This window comes from Fukomys damarensis, unplaced genomic scaffold (assembly GCF_012274545.1).
Source record: "Fukomys damarensis isolate Sample0158 unplaced genomic scaffold, DMR_v1.0_HiC HiC_scaffold_30, whole genome shotgun sequence".
Lineage (NCBI taxonomy): Eukaryota > Metazoa > Chordata > Mammalia > Rodentia > Bathyergidae > Fukomys > Fukomys damarensis.
Genome location: NW_022900942.1, coordinates 59,275,485 through 59,291,457, shown reverse-complemented (window position 1 = coordinate 59,291,457; position 15,973 = coordinate 59,275,485). Strand labels below are relative to the sequence as shown.

The following is a 15,973-nucleotide window of genomic DNA, read 5'->3' as shown; positions in this document are numbered from 1 at the left end:
TGCGGGGCTTCTCTGGCCCTCCAGGCTGCGGTTCGATCCCAGACCCCGGCCCAGCCGCCTCTGCTCCCTGTGCCGCAGCCTGGAGCCTCTCTGAGAGGAAGGGGAGAGACCAGAACTACACAGAAGCGCTGGGCTTCTCAGCTGTGAGCCCAGCCCTTTGGGTGGTGTCTGATTCAACTCCAGGCCTTGACCCCAGGGAGGGTTAGGGAAGCGAGCAGGGCGACTCCGCTCAGCCAGAATCGCAGATGCCCCTGGGAGGCTGTGCCGGCCGAGGCCCTGACGGTGTCAAGAGAGTCAGTGCTCAGGGGCCCGGCGCCCGGCAGGGCCCGCTTTCCCGCGGTCCAGCTCGTGGTCGGCTGCTCCTTCCGGGAAGGAAAAGCGCCAGAGCTGCGTGTGACTCAGATTCATCCTCTCTCTCCTCACTGTGTAGCCCAGACTGGCCTCGAAAGATCCTCCTGCCTCAGCCTCCGAGCACTGGGTTATAGGTGTGCACCAGCACGCCTGGCACTAAGGCCTTTTGTTAAATCGGAAACTAAGGAGTAGAAGAAGCAAATGAAAGAGAAATAAAAACAAGAGAAGAGCTGCGTGTAGCTCGGTGGCAGAGGGCCTGCCCGGTGTGGAGACCCCGGGATGGGACTCGGGGATGGAAACAAAGCTCTTGTACACAGTGAGGGAGGGTACTTCAGCGGGGCGATGGGATGGGGTGAAATAAAATTTATTAAAAAGATGAGAAGACTCAGGGTGGTCACATGAAGGGCAGAGCGGAGAGCGCTGGGCACGGTCTTTTCCCGCCCACTTTTCGGAGCTGCCACCTTTGTTCTTCATGCTTAAATTTATGTTAGAATTTCGGATGCCTCTCTTTCAGCGCGGCACAGCTAAGCTGATTTTTACCTAGAAGATGAATTTAAACATTTTTTTGAAGCACTGTAGATTGAGCCCAGGGCTTTTGCACCAAGTTACACCCCCAGCCCTTTTTAGTAATTTTTTTTTTTTTATTATGAGGCAGGGTTTGCCTACTCACTAAATTGACCAGGCTGGGCTCCAGTTTTGAATTCTCCTGTCTCAGCCTCCCCAAGAGCTGGGTGCAGATGTGCACCACCTGGGTGTTCTGTGCCCGAGCCGGAGACAAGGTGCTCGGATTGCCCTGAACCCTGTTCCTGGGGCAGAATGGCCGGCCTGACCCTTGGATGCGTGAACCTCTCCGGGGCTTTGGGAGGGGACAGAAATGCCACCCCTTCTCACAGGGCCCACCAGGTAATGGTCCGGGAAGACACTTGAGCCCGGTTCATGAGAGGCACCGCTGCGCAGTCCTGAACCTGGCGTCCGGTTCCGACCCTTCCACCTCTGGGCTCCGGGTTGCAGTTTTCCCCCGTGGCAATGGGGAAGGGCACTTCCCGCTCCGTCATGAGCGTGAGGCAGACAGCCCAAGAAGGGTTAGTGTGCATTAGGGCTCAGTAAGGAGACTCACTCATTACTGTTTTTGAGACAGACTCTCACTGTGTGGTTCAGGCTGGCCTTGAATTTACTGTGCAGCCCAGGTGGGATCCTCCTGCTTCAGCCTCCTGAGTGCGGGGATTACAGGCGTGCACCTCCATGCCCAGCTCTGTGAAGAAGGTTCCAAAGCACTAAACATGTACAGTGTTATTCCTCTTAGTGCTCTACACAGTGCTGTCCCCGGGGCTCAGGAGCGGGTTATCTGATCCGGTCAGGTAAGAATTCTCAGGGTGCGTAGACATCAAACAAGCCAAGCCGCTTTGATGGAGGAAATTCTGTGAGGAATGTGCTGGGCGGTGTGGTGAAGGCCAGGTCCCTGAGCAAGGTCACCTTTTGACATTAAGGGAAAGAGAGGCCTGGTGGCCCATGCCTATAATCCCAGCCCTCTGGGAGGCTGAGGCAGGAGGACCTTACATGTGAGCCCAGCCCGGACTCCATAGGGAGACTTTATTTCAAAAACAAAAATAAAGCCTAGGTGCTGTGACACAGATCTGGGATCTTTTTTCTTTGTTTTTTGAGACAGGGTCTTGCTATGGAGCTGAGGCTGGCCTTGAACTCTCCACCATCCTGTGGCCTGAGCTTTCTCCATATACTTTAAGGCCTCCATTCTGTTTTGTTTTCTGAGACAGGATCTCTCTGTGCCATTCAGGCTGGCCTTGAGCTCATTGTGAAGCCCAGGCTGGCCTCAAACTCTCAGCGATCCTCCTGCCTCAGCCTCCCGAGTGCTGGGATCACGGGTGTGGGCCGCCCTGACTGGCACATTGCTTTAAGACTTTTAAGACAGGGTCTCACCACAGATCGGGACTTGGACTGTCCCCTCGTCCTTGTCCCTGGCCTGGCGCTGTTGTGTCTTGGTGTGTCTGGAGCTGCCCTTGGTGGAGACAGTCAAGGGCAGAGCACAGACACTGCCGTGGCTTGTGAAACACCCCGGTGGGCACAGACAATCCCACACACGTTCTTTGTGTTAAAGAGTTTGATCACTGAAGTCGCAGGTCTCTCCTGTGGGGTATGCCAGCATCTACTTATTTATCTCTGTTTGTTTGGGACACAGTCTCCCTACGCAGCCCAGGCTGGGCTCCGACTCTCGGCAGTCCTCCTGCCTCAGCCTCCTGAATGGTGGGGTTACAGATGTGTGCCACCACATGTGGCCATGTGACATTTTTAAGAATATGAAATTATTTAGAATTTTGGAATGGAGCTATCCCCCTTCTTTCCCAGGGCCCTCAATCCCCAACTCTTTTTCTTTATTTTGAAACAAGGTCTCAATACATCACTTAATTGCTCAGAGTACAGGGATTACAGGTTCGCACCACTGCAGCCAGCCTGATCTCTTGTTTTATGTTTTGGTACCAGGGATCAAACTTGGGACCTTGTGTTTGCAAGGCAGGAGGCGGCACCACTGAGATAAATCCCTGGCCCTAGCCTTATCTCTTGTGTGGTGTGTGTATGTGTGTGTGTGTTTGGTTTTTTTGAGACAGGGTCTCACTACGTAGTTGAGACTGACCTGGAACTCACTATGTAGCCCAGGCTGGTCTCAAACTCACAGCGATCCTCCTGCCTCAGCCTCCCCGAGTGCTGGGATTACAGGCGTGAGCCTGGCCTCTTATTGTGTCTGTTTTGTTTTTTAGTTTTGAGATTCAGTCTTGCTATATCCTCCAGGCTGGTCTTGAACTCCTGGATTCGAGGGATCCTCTTGTCTCAGCTTCCCAAGGAGAAGCTGGTGTTACACGAGTGTACCACCAAACCTTGTTCATCGGGCTGGGAGAAGATCTGGGGTGCTAGTGGTGGTCATGAAGATGGTTTTGTTTTCCTGAATTGGGATGCTGGTTCTGTATCACGCTGTGATTAAAACGGGCTCTTTCGGGTTGGTAGGGAGGGCATCTTGGAAAATCAGGAAGTGGAACAAACCTGAACTCCCAGCACTTGGGAGACCGAGGCAGGAGGGTCGCAGGATGAAAGCCTGGGCTGCACTGCAAGAACCTGTCTCACCCCACACCGGGAAACGCGTAACCCAGGAGGTGAGGCTAAAAAGTCCATGTCCATCCATGGAGCTTGAGGAGCAGAGCAGGGGAAGGGCGAGTCCCGGGAGCCCGGGGCTGCGACGGTCGGAGGGGGCAGTGGGCACAGGGTCGGGAAAGGGACAAGGAAGCGGGTGCCGCCGGCGACTGTGCACGGAGCAGCCGGGCCGAGGCAGCTGGGAGCCCGGCCACACTGGGTCACAGCGCCAGGCGGTGAGCACCGCGGACGGCACCGACGCTGGATCTGCATCCGCTTCCAGGGAAGCCTGCGCCCGCGTGGGAAGAGACTGGCCGGGGCCCAACCGGAAGCCCATGGGAGACCCAGACGGTAGGAGAGGGGAGGACGGGCACATTAGGGCAAACACACGCATTTGGCCAGAGAATAGGGAAAATATCAAATATCATGTTGTGTAATGCTCCCAAACATAATCCTTTCAGAAATTTTAATGCGAAGCTGAGAGGCTGGGGGTGCACACCTGTAACCCCAGCACTCTACGAAGGAGGCTGAGGCAGGAGGGTCTACGGATCCCGTACAGTGATATGGAGGTAGCAGTTGGCGATTCTAGTCTCTTTTTTTTCTTTTTTTTTTTTTTGTGAGACAGGGTCTCACTATGTATTTGAGACTGACCTGGAACTCACCATGTAGCCCAGGCTGGTCTTGAACTTGCAGTGATCCCCCTGCCTCAGCCTCCCGAGTGCTGGGATTACAGGCGTGCGCCACCACGCCTGGCTAAAGTGAAAGGGAGGAAGTCAGTTATAGCAATCACTCCCCCTTTTTTTTCTTTTTTGTTTTGTTTTGTTTCTGGTACCGGGGATCGAACACGGGTCCTTGTGCTTGTGGGCAGGTGGCGGAACCACTGAGCTAAATCCCCTGCTGGTGATTCTATTCTAAGGTGAGAAAAAGGAAACCTGTGGGTGTAGATACCCTGCACAGGGTCAGGAGGGGCATGGCTGGGACCAGGCGGTTTTAGGGCCTGGAATTTCTCTCTTCCTGCCTGGGACCTCTCTGAAAATGATATTACTTCCGGGGTGCAGAAATCACGGTGTGTCTGAAGACATGCTGGTTTTTATTACTGATTTAGTGTTTCTGTGGTGCTACAGACAGAGCCTGGTGGATCCAGAGTGTTAGGACAGTGTCTCACATCAGTTTGAAAAGCCACTGCTACTGTGTAGTCCCATTAGCAAATAATATAGATCAGCTGACTTCTGTAAATTCCCTTTCTTTTTCTTCTTTCTTTCCTTCTTTTTGCTTTTGTGACAGGGTCTTGCTATGTGCTTCAGGCTGGCCTCGAACTCACAGAGACCCTCCTGCCTCAGTCTCTTGAGTGCGAGTTCATTTCTTAGACTATTTAGCTTTCTTGTCATTTAGTTTTCCCTAAAAATAGCCTGTAGGAGAAAGACAACTTATTTCTGTGCTATTTCTAGTGACTGTAGTCTTGCGTTTGAAAAGCTCCCTGTGTAGCTGTTGTCAAAGAGCAAAGAGCGTCTTTCTCTCAGGAGTGCTGGCCAGCGGGGCAGAGATCAGGCTCCTGCTGAACCCCGAGGGCCCTCCTGGTGCCCACCGCCCCGCCTGGAGGCCGCCACGTGCCCAGTGTTTGCCCACTTGCCTAGCACCAGGTAGGCACTGGATAAATGTTTGCTGACTGACCCGCTGCCCGCCGACAGCCAGACCAGCTATACACCCAGGACCAGGCCCAGCCTGGCTTCCCTGAATCCCTGGAATTGTTTCCTTATTTCCACAAACAACACATGCTCAGGAGAGACTTGTAAAATGGAATCTCCAGGCTGGGAGTGTGGCTTGGTGTCCGGGGCTGGCCTGGCATGGACGAGGCCCCAGCTGCACCCTGCTCTACAAAAGAGAAATGTCCAAAGCTTCAGCCAGATCAAATGTAAAGGTGGAGAAAATCACTGAGCAAAAAGAAAACACGAGATGAATACATTTTCCTTTTTGGAGTCAGGGTCTCACTATGTAGTTCAGGATGATCTGGAACTCACTATGGAGCCCAGGCTGGCCTTGAACTCTCAGCGATCCTCCTGCCTCAGCCTCCTGAGTGCTGGGATGACAGGGTGGGCCACCACACCCTGCTTCCTCCAGGTTTTACTTTAACCCAGGGCCCTGTGTAGAGAAGGGTGTATCTCAGGAGTAGAGCATTTGGAAAATGTGCCTTGACCCCTTAATTTAAATTTAGGGGACTGTGTTAGCAAGAAAGCATTTGTGTTTTTTGGGGGGAGGGAGGGCACTTGAGCCGGGGTCTCACTATGTAGCTCAGGCTGGCCTTGCACTCCAGGATGGCCTCGAACTTGTGATTCCCCTGCCTCAGCCTCCTGAGTGCTGTGGCTACAGGTATACATTCCTGGCACATTCATACTTTTTAAAGTGCTTAGGATATAAAGTGAAGGCGTGCTGGGACTTCCTTGTCCTGAGAACAGATACTCAAAGTCAAATTTCTTCTTCCTCTTCCTCCTGCTCCTCCTCCTCCTCCTCTTCCTCTTTCTTCTTGGATTTTTGAGACAGGATCTCACTGTGTAGCCCAGACTGGCCTTGAACTCATGGTAAGCTTCCTGCCTCAGCCTCCCAAGTGCTGGGATTACAGGCGTGCACCACCAAGCCTGGCTAAAATTGAACTATTAACATAAAGCAATTAATATCATCATGCTCGTCACCATCACTTTATCCACCACCCAAGTTAAAAAGTATTTCCTGTTTGCAAACGTTGTGGGCATTTTAGTGAAAAGAAGCAAATGTTTGGGAGAGGAAGCAGGAAGAAGAGCACAGGACTTTAACAAAATCAGCGTTCACTTCTACTCTGCAGAGCAGATTGGATTCACTTTGAAACAAACTTCATCTGCAAGAAATAGGGTAAAGTGCCCAAAGTTACAAAAGTGTTTGTCTTTATTATAAAGAACATTCCATAGCCGGGTATGGCGGTGCACACCTGTGATCCCAGCACTCAGGAGGCTGAGGCAGGAGGATCGCTGTGAGTTCAAAACTAGCCTGGGCTACATGGGAAGTTCAAGGCCAGCCTGAACCAGGAGACTTGTATCAATAAAACAAAAAAAATTGTAAAAAAAAAATCTCAAATCGAAAGTTCTAGTGTTATTGCTGTGATAACGACTACACATTGTTCTGTGGTAGTGGGGATTGAACCCAGGCTCTTCCCACTGAGTTTCATTTCCAGCATTTTGTACTCGTTGTTGTTTTTTGAGGCAGGGTCTCACTATGTAGTTGAGACTGACCTGGAGCTCACTGTGTAGCCCGGGCTGGTCTTGCCACCACGCCCGGCTTCCCCAGCCTTTCTGATTTTCTGATTTGCTGTCGATGAGTTCCCCAGACTGGGCTTACATTTGTGACCCTCCTGTCTCTGTCTTCAGATTGCTGGGATGCCAGGCATGTGCCACCCTATCTGGCAGCTATTACAAGTCTAACCCTTGATAGGAACTTTATTTTCAGGCTTCCGATGAAGCAGAGAGCCTCCCGGAAGCCTTTGGAAAGCTGGAGGGGCCCGGGGCTTCGGCCAGTGGCTCAGTGAGGCCTGGGGAGGTGGATGGCAGAAGGCAGTCTCAGGAGGGGAGCTGCGCTCGGGGCACCGATGGGGCCCCATCCAAGGACAGCCGCCTTCCTAAGCACAAGCCCATCTGTTCTGCTCTGCGGCCTCCCAGCTCCGGATGCTGCTGCGGACGCCATTCGCTAGAAAGAGAAGACCAGGGAGTGGGGAATCTAGTTTGATGAATGTGAGTATGGAGAAAGCGCTGCTGAGCCAGCTTTCTCTTCTGACTTTTTTCTTTCTTTCAGGACCGAGGAGCGAACCCACCCACAGCTCTTTTTATTTTTATTTGAAACAGGGTCTCGCTAACTCATTCAGTTGTCCAGGATGGGTTCGAATTTGAAATCCTCCTGTCTCAGCCTCCCCAGGGCTGGATTACAGGTGTGCACCACCCCGCCCTGCCCTGCCCAGCTTCAAGGTTTATTTTAAGTCGGTAAACTGGGAAGCATTCTTGAGTAACAAGGCAACAGAGGACTTTTCATTCTCTGTTCAGCAAGCTGTATCACGCTTGCTTTCACAGCAATGAAAGGTTTACCAACATTATTTTATCCATTTTTGAAATTCCAGCATAGCATTCACATCTTGCCTCTAAATATTTATACACAGAATACCTTGTTTGTTAGGGCAAACTCATTTTTCCTTTTTTTGATTTGTCATTTTTATGGAAACCTGAGAGACCCAAACAGACTCATATTTCTAGGCAAAAGCAAATAATCACCTCCTCCTCCACCCAGGGGTTGGTGGCAGCGGGGGATTTTCGTTAAGCGTAGAGAGCTTTGGCCACCCGTGGGTGATGTGAACACGAAAACGGAACTGGGCTCGGTATTTAAGAAGGACGAAGGGGTCCAGTGAGCTTCGGACGCAGCGGGGGCCCCAGGAAGACGGACTCAGAGCCGCCCTGCGGGGAGCCGCTCAGGGATCTGCAGCGCCTGCTTCGCGTCCGGGTGGGGGGAGAGGGAGGGCGGGGAGGACGAGTCTGGGGGCCCTGGGGGGGACAGGGACGCGGGACCTGTGACCGGCAGCGCGCTCTGCCCGGGCGCCCCTCGTACCGGATCCCTGAGACCCGGACCCCACCTCTGCCTCGGGTCTGCTCCCTGTGTCTTCTGCGCCCCCGTTCTGTACCCCTGTCCCTCGCTGCGTGGTCACCGGGGATCACCCAGGAGGTCTCAGTGGGCCCCCGGACGGTGCTTCCTTCCCTGGAACGTGATCAGAAAGCTCCAGGGTTTTAAACGCACCGGAAAGACACTCGGCCGTGGATCCCCTCCAAGCCACCGCCCCTGCTTCCCGGCGCGCAACACGCTCACAACACGCTCACCCGCGTCCTCGCCTTTCCGAGGCGGAGCTCAGCCGTCCTGCCCGGGCCTCTAGGGTGCTCGTGCTGGGCAGGTGCCCTGAGTGCAGTCCAGATGTTCACTTTTCAGGCTCAGTTTGGCTGTGGGGGAGCTGGAAGTCGCAGGGCTGCCAGATGCAGTGAGCGAGGCGGCTGAGGACGCCTGTGACGCCGTCACGGCTGCCTCCCTCTTGCACACACTCACAGTACAGCTGGCGACGTCTCGGACACACCCTGAAGGGCGCTTCGGGAACCCCCAGAAGGTGGCAAGGAGGGGCCTAGCGTGTTAGAAGCCAGGAGGAGTGTTCTGAGGGGAATTCATAACCCATTTTTTGTTTGTTTGTTTGTTGAGACAGGGTCTCACTATGTACTTGAGACTGACCTGGAGCTCACTAGGTTGCCCAGGCTGGTCTCGAACTCCCAGTGACCCTCCTGCCTCAGCCTCCCGAGGGCTGAGATTACAAGCGTGCGCCACGAGCCCAGTGTCATAGCCCATTTTAAAGATGTAAACAGCCACTGTAGGTCCTGCATTTTGGGGGACTTCCAGGAAAGGGGGCCCTGGTATGGGCGACAGTCTTCCTCAAGGAGGCCTCGGGTCTCACACTGCTGGTGCCCACAAATGCAGAGAAATCTGAAAGACCAAAGCAGTAACAACATAAGCAGGAAAGACAGTGACCCCACCTTTCCCTCCTCTTTTCTGGTACGAACTTATTTTTGGTGGATGCTGGGCCTGAGTTTGCTCCTTCACATCATTGCTATTGGCAGAAAGAAGAATGTGCTTTTCAGTCATGGAACATGAAATGGGGGTGGGGTGTGTGGCTCAGTGGTACAGGCCTAACAGGTGAGGCCACAGGTGAGCCACACACACACACACACACACACGCACACACACAGACAGACAGACACACACAAACATGAGGGTGATGCAGAGAACTGTAGCGTGAGAACCAGGTGAGGCGGTCCACACCTGTATCCCAGTACTCAGGAGGCTGAGGCAGGAGGATCACCCTGAGTTCAAGGCCAGCCTGAATGGCACTGTGAGGTCCTGTCTCAAAAACACCAGCAAAAGAAGGAAAAGACAGCACTCTGGACACGGCAGCAGGCTGCAGAGGAGAAGCACCCTTCCACGGGGTCTTAGTCTGTCTTCTGCGGCTGTGAGCGAGGCCCGAGGTTGTCTGGCTTGTGGTCTGGAGGCCTGGGCCCAACTGCACAGCCCTGGTTCGGCACTGGGGAGACCTCCTGGGGGCACTGCCTTTCGGAGGGCACCACAGGGTGCAGCAGAGCAGCAGGGGCTGGGCCTGCTCTTCCTGGCTCCATCCCCAGAGCCCCTCTGGTCACCTGGTCCACCCCAAAGACACACGATTCCGAAGACTGAAGTTCCCAACATGGGAGCTCCGGAGACACCGTGGGCCATGGCAGTGGTGGGGCCAGGAGGCCGGCAGCTGTGTCTCTGAGCTCCCAACAGGGGCCAGGCAGTGACTTCTCCTTGTATTTCTTTCTTTTTTTTTCTCTTTCACTTATTTATACTTTGGATTTCTCACGTAAGAAAAATCGTGTGATATTTAAGCTTGTGTCTGATTTATTTTACTTAACACTGGTCTCAAGGCGCATCCATGAGTCCTACAAATGACTCAAACCTATCCTTGTTTATGGCAGAGTAGCACTCCACTGAGTGTAAACGCCACCTTTTCTTCATCAGCTCATGTTGACGGACATAGAGGCTGCTTCCAGGATTGAGCTGTTATGAGTTATACTGCTATGAACTTGGGTGTGCATGGAGCTCTGTGTTATGACGACTTTAACTCTTTTAGAAAAAATATTTTTCTGTGGCGTGAGAAACTGAATATGGAAATGAGGAGATGTATAATGGATGTTGGGAAATGGGAAGAGAGTGTTCACGTGGGAGCAAGGGAGTAGGGAGGGAGAGAGGAAGGGAGGGACAAGGAAGTGAAAATAGAACGAAAAAAATGGAAACAAAGCTTTTGTACATAGGGCTTGAGGGGGGAATGGGATAAAATAAAAATTTTTAAAATAGAATTTATTAAGAAAAGAAAAAAAAATTTGAGACAGGGTCTCACTATGTGGTTCAGGCTGGCCTTGAACCCACTATGTAGCCGTGGTTGGCCTCGAACTCATAGCGATTGTCCTGCCTCAGCCTCCCGAGTGGATGACAGGAGTGCGTCATCACACCGGGCATGAAAGATGTTATTTATAGGAATCCATTTAGGCTTCAGTGACAATCCTGTGCAATTTACCGCCACTTCCTTTTGCAGGCAGGGGACGTGAGAAGTGGAGGAGTTAAGGGGTTTTCATGAGGACGAATAGCTAGAGACAGCGGGCTGCATAGCTGGGATTCGAACTCCCCACTCCAGGCTTTCAAACCTGCCTGGGGCCTCATCCGGCGCATGCGCTGAGGGGCAGCCAGTGAGCGCTGCGGTTGCACAGCTCTGTTTCCGATCCTGGCTGCAGTTTCTGGCGGACGTGGCGGCCCGGGCTGTGCGTCGCCATCCTGAGGAACCGTGCGACACTCACACTGTTTTTGTTGGACAGTCGTGCGCCTTCAACGTGTGGTATTATAAACAGAGTAACACTGGCTTGGGAGTAGCCAGAAAAAGGGATTTGTTATCCGTGAAGTCTCCCTTCAGTCCCGCCTGCAGAGGTGGCCGGGTCCTGCAGACAGGCAGCAGAGCTCTCCGGCCGTCTGTCCATGCCCCGCCGCTGCGGAGGTCGCCTTCCTTAGGAAAATTGCATTACATTTTGTAGTTCACAGTCTTGGAGCAGCGATTTTATAAAGAAAGCTCTTAAACCGCTGTTCCCTAAGATGTTTTTCTTAATAAGAAAGGTATTACTGTTATTGTGGCCCCAGGGATCAAGCTCAGGGCTTGAGGTAAGCACTTACCACTGAGCTACACCTGGAACCCAGAAAATCCTGTCAGGAAAAATGAAGCTGGGCGTGGTGGCGCACACCTGTGACCCCACCACTCGGGAGGCTGAGGCAGGAGGATCGCCACGAGTTCAAGTCCACCCTGGACTACACAGTGAAACCCTGTCTCAAACAAAAAAGAAACCAAAAAACTCATGCAAAATAATTAAAAGAATGACTTATTTGTAAATATGAAGTCCCTGCCTAGTACCCATACGGAGAATAAGACTTTCCATCCTTGGCAATTGCTTCTGGTCAGCCGCCTGTGGTTTGGTGCACTTAAACATGGACAGGCAAAGAAAAAATGATTTATGTATTTTTCTAATTTATTTTTTTATTGGTACATTTTAGATATCCTTGATGATCACATTCCCCCGGGGACTTTGTACCTGCACGTGATACTTCTGGCTGCTTCTTTTTTCCCCCCTTTTCCTCCCCTCAGCCTCAGGAACAAGTTATTTTGATGGCATCTCCGTCAGAACGCGTTTAGATTAATGTCCAACCTGACAGAAATCGAGGAGCTGAGAAGACTGAGCTCCTCTTTCCAGAGCGCTGAGAGGGCGGGGTGGGGCAGGAACAGCGCCAAAGCATTAGCCCATGACTGACGTCTGTAGACAGTAACATTTCTGCCATTTTATGGGTGCAGCAACTGACGCAGCAAAGTTAAGGGTCCTCCTTGATCACCAACAAGACTGTTTTGTGGCTCCAGGGAGACCCAGCACTCATGCTGTGTGTCCCTGACTTTGCACCCGGGTGTAACCAGGTCTAAATGCTCCAAGTTACAGTTCCTGCCATGCATACAGCCTGTGACCCCAGCACTCAGGAGGCTGAGGCAGGAGGATCCCCATGAGTCTGAGGCCAGCCTGGACTACACAGCCAGACCCTGTCTCAGAAGACCAAACAAACCCCAAGTTAGTTACTTTACTTCCCCAGGCAGGCTACAGACTGGCCGTAGCAGAGAGCTGGCACAGAGGACGCTGACAGAGTGTGCACCGGAGGAAGCTGGAGCCACCCAGCCACCTGCCGTCTGGCTGTGCTGGCCCAGGGGTCTGTCCTGGGTGCAGCAGTGTGGGGCTGGCGGGCCAGAGCGGGGCAGGAGGGCGCTAATCTGCACGAGCACGAAGCTTTCGGATCTTGGGTTCTATCAGGTTTCAGTGTGGGACTGGAAGAGAAGAGCGGGGATGGCTGCCCTGGTAAAATCAAAGGCAGAAGAGCCGGGCTGTCAGAGAGCAGGGAAAAAGGTCCTGGGCCTGTGGAAACCCTGCCGAGAGGAGACTTCTGTGTCCCCTCCACACCTTGCTTCTGGAAAGCAAATCTCTTTTCCTGGTCATTGTGTGTGTGTGTGTGTGTGTGTGTGTGTGTGTGTGTTGAAACAGGGTCTCCCTGTGTAGCCCAGGCTGGGCTCCAATTCTCGGTGATCCTCCTGCCTCAGCCTCCTCAGTGATGGGATGGGAGGCACACAGCACCACACTTGGCTTTCCTGTTCATTTTACTGTCAAAGAACAGTAGTCTTTGTCATGTTCACAGGCTTAGAAACAAAGGTCGTTATTGAAATGTAGACTGGGTGGAAGAGGGAGGAGTCAGAAAGAGTGTGAAAGGGTCGGTGTCTTCTTGAGCAGCCTGGCTTTGCTCCTGTTTAGTGGAGTGGCTCAGTGGTACGGCGCTTGCCTCGCATGTGTGAGCCCCTGGGTTAGGTCTTAGCCCTGGGAATGACTGAAGGACCGAATACCTGCATAGTACATAGCCAGAGCCAGGCTTGGTGCGCACGTGTAGTCCCAGCACTCAGGAGGCTGAGGCGGGAGGATCGTGGTGAGTTCGAGACCAGCCTGGGTGACATAATGAACCCTTGTCTCAAAACAAAAACAACAAAAAACCAAAAAGATGGCCAGGACTGCCCCCTCAGTATCTAACGCCAGCCCTCAGGGCTGCCTCGCACAGCACGGGCTCTGAGTGCCTCCCTCTCTTCTGCAGGAAGGAGCACAGGGCGTGTGCTGTGTGCCTGGGACCCCTGAATCGTGCCATCCTGTGAAGGTGCCTGTGGCTCACAGGATCTGTAGGGGAGGGACACGAAGCTTCCCCTCTCTGTTCCCTACCACAGCGCAGTGGTAGGAAAGGCTTCAGCTTCTGTGAGTAATAGTCATATTTCGGGACAGTATCTTGCTGTGTAGTGCAGGCTCACCTTGAATTTTCGGAGGTCCTTCTGCCTCAGCCTCCTGTGTGCTGAGCACCCGGCACAGGCTCAGTGACAGCAGTTTGTCCTTCCTTATGTGGTGCCTGACGGATGTGCCAGGTGGGGCGAGTGCTTGCCAAGCCAGCTGTGAGTCCTCCGGGTTCTCCCTGGGAGAGTGGCTTAGACCCAGCCAAGGTGCCGTCAGGCCCAGGCCACCCCCCAGGGGCTGCTAGAGATCCTGGAGGACGGGGGTCCTGTGCCTTTCTAGAGAAAGAAGGGAGCTGGCGGCCGAGGGGCCACCTTCTGGAGGGAGACACTGAACCAGAGGCTCCTTTCTCAGCCTCCTCTGCAGTCGCCTGGGCTGGCAGAAAGCAGAGGGGCTGCACCCTGGGCGCAGAGGAGCCTCGCCTGGATTCCCCCAGTGTTTTCGACACAGCTGGAAGGGAAGAGCAGGCTTCTGAGAGTCGGATGTAGGGACTGTTACATTCCCTTGGGCACTTTCTTCTTTTCACTTTATTCCTAGTTTTGATTGTTGAGGCAGGGTCCTGCTCTGTAGCCCAGGCTGGCCTGGAACTCACTTTGATCCTCCTGCCTCAGCCTCCTGAGTGATGAGACTCTGGCCCTTTCCCCTTCAGTTGACTCAAGGGGGTGTGTGTGTAATTTAGCAAATCTCCAAAAGCCCACTTCTTGCTATTTTTCTGCTTTCTTTCAGCAATCCCTGCCCCTCCTCCTTGGGGATAAAAACAAGCACTACACAGGGATAGCAAGAGCAGCTGACGGGACAGCCCTGGGCAGTGGTGCCGGGTAGGCAGATGCTGCTGCACCCCAGGGGTACTGCCTGGGAGCAGGAGGAGTCCTTCTCCTCCCTGGAAGCTGAGCTGGCCTGAGAATTAGCTAGGGTGGAGGACCGGGGAGGACCCCCTCCTGTCCCCCACTTCTTCCAGGTTTCAAAGGGGTGGGGAGAGGCTGCTGGGGCCGGGGGCGGGTGGACAGGGTCCAGGCCTGGGCCCCGGACTCCACCCACCTCCCGGCTGCTCCAGGCCGATTGCCTGCCCTGGGGCAGTGTAGGGTGCTCAGGGCAGGGCCTCGCCCAGGCAGTGGCGGATGCCAGGCTGGACCGGAGCTGATGATGAAGACCTGGCTTCCCCTCCAAGCCTGCCCAGGTGACTGAGTGACCTTTGGCTGAAACCTGCACAGTTAGTCCCTGGCCCACACCTGCTATGGACGGCCTCCATCTACACAGTTTGTCCAACTTCCAGGTCACCTGTGTTCAAACCCTGAGAGCCTGGGATGACACGGGCCATGGCAAGACCACGGGTGGGGGCGGGAAGCTAGGGGTGAGTTTTTTTTCTTTTTGCTTCTTGAGATAGGGTCTCACTAGGTATGCCAGGTTAAACAAGAACTCAGTAGCCCCAGACTGGCCTCAACTCATGGAGATCCTCCTGCCTCAGCCTTCCAGGGTTCTGGGATTACAGGCGTGCATCACCACACCGGATGTTAGGGTGGTTTGTTTTTATCGTTATTATTTAGTGTAACTAATAAAAAAAGGCCCGTAATTTAGGCACCCGGACTCCGGTTTGGTTTTTCGTGAAGTCCAGCAGGGAGCTCTTAGGGTCCCATCTTCGACTTGGAGTTTGCCAGTTCCCTGGCCCTCCCAGGTGGGGCGGCCCAGGACCCTAGTGTCCTCCAGGTCACACGGTCGCCAGTTTCTCGAATTCGCCTTCTGCGACCCCAGGAAGACACCGCGGGCTCCGCAGACTTCGCAGCCCTGGGAGAGACTTTTATTCGGTTTAAGGCGGCAGCCGGGAAGCTGGGGGATCTGTCGTCAGTCAGGGGGAGCCCAGATAAGGAGTCAGAGGCTGGGGGAAGAAAGTGGGGAGGCTGACGCAAGAGGCGACCTTCCCGCCCCCATCGATCGAGCCCCCCAGGCGCACTCGGGGCGCAGGACGACGGCGACCGCCCTGGGCCGGTCGGAGCTGGACGACCTCCGGAGTGGGGTTTTGAGGGTAGGAGAGGAGATGAGGAAGGAAGGTGAGGGGGAAGAGATGAAGGAAGAGGACAGGAAGGGGGAGGGGGGGCGGAAGAAGGGAAGGAGGAAAGGAAGGGAAGGAGAGAGAGCGAGGGGAAACGGAGAAGAAAGCAGGAGGGAGAAAGAAGGGACCCTGACGGGGCGCGCGGGGGAAGAGGCCCCGGAGAGGGGTCCCCGCGTCCCCGCCACCGGAGCCCAGCCGGCGGGAAGGGAGGTGACTCCGCGTCCTTGGGCGGCAGCGTCCTTGCACGGAAGACACACGGCGTAACCTTCACCGCCCCGTTAATCTGTGTTTGTGAAATCTAAGGTTGAAACCGTATTTTAAACCAGAAATTGGATTCGTTTGTGTTTCTGAAAGGTCGCAGAGCTGGGGTTCGGGTGCCGGGGCCTGGCCGCGCCGCCCGGGTCTTCAACCCTCCCATCCCCGGCCCGCATCGGTCCGCGGGGCCAGCGGAGAGGCCCGA

General features: G+C 54.0%; 2 long non-coding RNA genes across 3 annotated transcripts in view; both read right to left on the bottom strand.

The window, feature by feature from the left end:
• Positions 1-6,742: 6,742 nt before the first annotated feature.
• LOC104872461 lies at positions 6,743-8,744 on the bottom strand. Its single transcript, XR_783186.1, has 3 exons — positions 8,373-8,744; positions 7,776-8,253; positions 6,743-7,200 (listed from the first exon to the last, which is right to left on the bottom strand). It is a non-coding gene; the product is annotated as an uncharacterized LOC104872461 (long non-coding RNA).
• A 5,968-nt stretch (positions 8,745-14,712) lies between these two features.
• Positions 14,713-15,973, bottom strand: part of LOC104872462 — a 2,373-nt gene continuing 1,112 nt past the window's right edge. For both annotated transcript variants that reach the window (XR_783188.1, XR_783187.1), the window contains exon 3: positions 14,713-15,339. This is a non-coding gene — a long non-coding RNA (uncharacterized LOC104872462). The remainder of the gene's footprint in view (positions 15,340-15,973) is intronic.